This window comes from Populus alba, unplaced genomic scaffold (assembly GCF_005239225.2).
Source record: "Populus alba unplaced genomic scaffold, ASM523922v2 scaf18, whole genome shotgun sequence".
Taxonomy (NCBI): Eukaryota; Viridiplantae; Streptophyta; class Magnoliopsida; order Malpighiales; family Salicaceae; genus Populus; species Populus alba.
This window is the reverse complement of record NW_027340131.1, coordinates 1,053,946-1,056,695: the sequence shown is the minus strand read 5'-3', so window position 1 is coordinate 1,056,695 and position 2,750 is coordinate 1,053,946.

The following is a 2,750-nucleotide window of genomic DNA, read 5'->3' as shown; positions in this document are numbered from 1 at the left end:
GACTCGGTGACTATCGAGGCATTCCGACTTCGATGCCCCGGTTGCCGAAATTCAGTTGCTTTTGAATTTCGGGTGATCCCTCTTGAGCATGTATGCTTGTGCTACTTTTCTAGTTCAGACTTCTTCCGCAAAGGGCCAAACGCTTTGACTTGGTGAGTTTCGTGGCATTCCAACTTCGACGCCCCGGTTGCTGAAATTAAGTTGCCTTTCAATTTCGGTGATCCCTCTTGAGCATCTATGCTTCTGCTACTTGTGTCTACGTCACACTTCCTTCCTTAAACAGCGAAACGCTTTGACTCTGTAGTTTCGCGCATTCCGACTTCGATGCCCCCCGGTTGCTGAAATTCAGTTGCCTTTGAATTTCGGGTGATCCCTCTTGAGCATGTATGCTTCTTCTACTTGTTCTACATCACATTCTCTTCCGCAAACAGTGAAACGCTTGCTCGTTTTTGATGTGAGTTTCACGGCATTCCAAACTTGGATTCCCCGGTTGCCGAAATTCAGTTGCCTTTGAATTTCGGGTGATCGCTCTTGAGGATGTATGCTTTTGCTACTTGTTCTACATCAGACTTCTTCCATAAATGGCGAAATGCTTTGACTCTGAGTTTCACGGCATTCCGACTCGATGCCCCAGTTGCGAAAAATTCAGTTGCCTTTGAATTTCGGGTGATCCTCTTGAGCATGAATGCTTCTGCTACTTGTTCTACATCACATTCTCTTCCGCAAACAGCGAAACGCTTTGACTCGGTGAGTTTCCCGGCATTCCGACTTGATTCCCCGGTTGCCGAAATTCAGTTGCCTTTGAATTTCGGGTGATCGCTCTTGAGATGTATGCTTTGCTACTTGTTCTACATCAGACTTCTTCCACAAATGGCGAAACGCTTTGACTCGGTGAGTTTCACGGCATTCCGACTTCGATGCCCCGGTTGCCGAAATTCAGTTGCCTTTGAATTTCGGGTGATCCCTCTTGAGCATGTAATGCTTTGCTACTTGTTCTAGTTCAGACTTCTTCCCAGATGGGCCAAACGCTTTGACTTGGTGAGTTTCTGGCTATTCCAACTTCGATGCCCCGGGTTCTGAAATTAAGTTGCCTTTCAATTTCGGGTGATCCCTGTTGAGCATCTATGCTTCTGCTACGTGTTCTACGTCACACTTCCTTCCTTAAACAGCGAAACGCTTTGACTCTGTGAGTTTCGCGGCATTCCAACTTCGATGCCCCGGTTGCCGAAATTCAGTTGCCTTTGAATTGTCGGGTGATCCTCTTGAGCATGAATGCTTCTTCTACTTGTTCTACATCACATTCTCTTCCGCAAACCGCGAAACGCTTTGACTCGGTGAGTTTCGCAGCATTTCGACTTCGATGCCCCGTTACCGAAATTCAATTGCCTTTGAACTTTCGGTGTGATCCTCTTGATGCATCTATGCTTCTGGTACTTGTTCTACGTCACACTTCCTTCCTCAAACAGCGAAACGCTTTGACTCTGTGATTTTCGCGGCATTCCGACTTCGATGCCCCGGTTGTTGAAATTCAGTTGCCTTTGAATTTCGGGTGATCCCTCTTGAGCATGTATGCTTGTGCTACTTGTTCTAGTTCAGACTTCTTCCGCAAAGGGCCAAACGCTTTGACTTGGTGAGTTTCGTGGCATTCCAACTTCGACGCCCCGGTGTTGAATTTCGCGGGTGATCCCTCTTGAGCAGAATGCTTCTGCCTACTTGTTCTACATCACATTCTGTCCGCAAACAGCGAAACGCTTTGACTCGGTGAGTTTCCCGCATTCCGACTTGGATTCCCGGTTGCCGAAATTCAGTTGCCTTTGAATTTGGAATTCTGTGATCGCTCTTGAGATGTATGCTTTGCTACTTGTTCTACATCAGGACTTCTTCCACAGAATGCGAAACGCTTTGACTCGTGTGAGTTTCACGGCATTCCAACTTCGATGCCCCGGTTGCCGAAATTCAGTTGCCTTTGAATTTCGGGGTGATCCCTCTTGAGCAGTATGCTTTGCTCTACTTGTTCTAGTTCAGACTTCTTCCGCAAAGGGTCAAACGCTTTGACTTGGTGAGTTTCGTGGCATTCCAACTTCGATGCCCCGGTTGCTGAAATTAAGTTGCTTTTCAATTTCGGGTGATCCCTCTTGTACCATCTATGCTTCAGCTACTTGTTCTACGTCACAAGCTTCCTCCTTAAACAGCGAAACGCTTTGACTCTCGTGAGTTGTCGCGCATTGCCGACTTTGATGCCCCGGTTGCCAAAATTCAGCTTGCCTTTGAATTTCGGGTGATCCCTCTTTGAGCCATGTAGTTGCTTCTGCTACTTTTCTTCATCCACACGTTTCTTCCGCCAAATGGCGAAACGCTTTGACTCGGTGATTTTCGCGGGCATTCCGACTTCATATGCCGTGCGGTTGCCGTAATTTCAGTTGCCTTTTGAATTTCGGGGATCCCGGCTTGAGCATGTCATCTTCTGCTACTTGTTCTACATCAACACTTCCTTCCTCAATCAGCGAAACACTTTGACCCGGACTTTCGCGTACATCCGACTTCGATGCCCCCTTGCCGAAATTCATGCCTTTTAATTTCGGGCGTGATCCCTCTTAGCATACTGCTTCTGTACGCTCTCCGTAACACTCCTTTCTTTAAACAGCGAAACGCTTAACTCGATGAGTTCGCGTGTCATTTCACTATCGCATGCCCCGGTTGCTAAATATTCAGTTGCCTTGAATGCTGGTGAATCCTCTTCGATCATTATG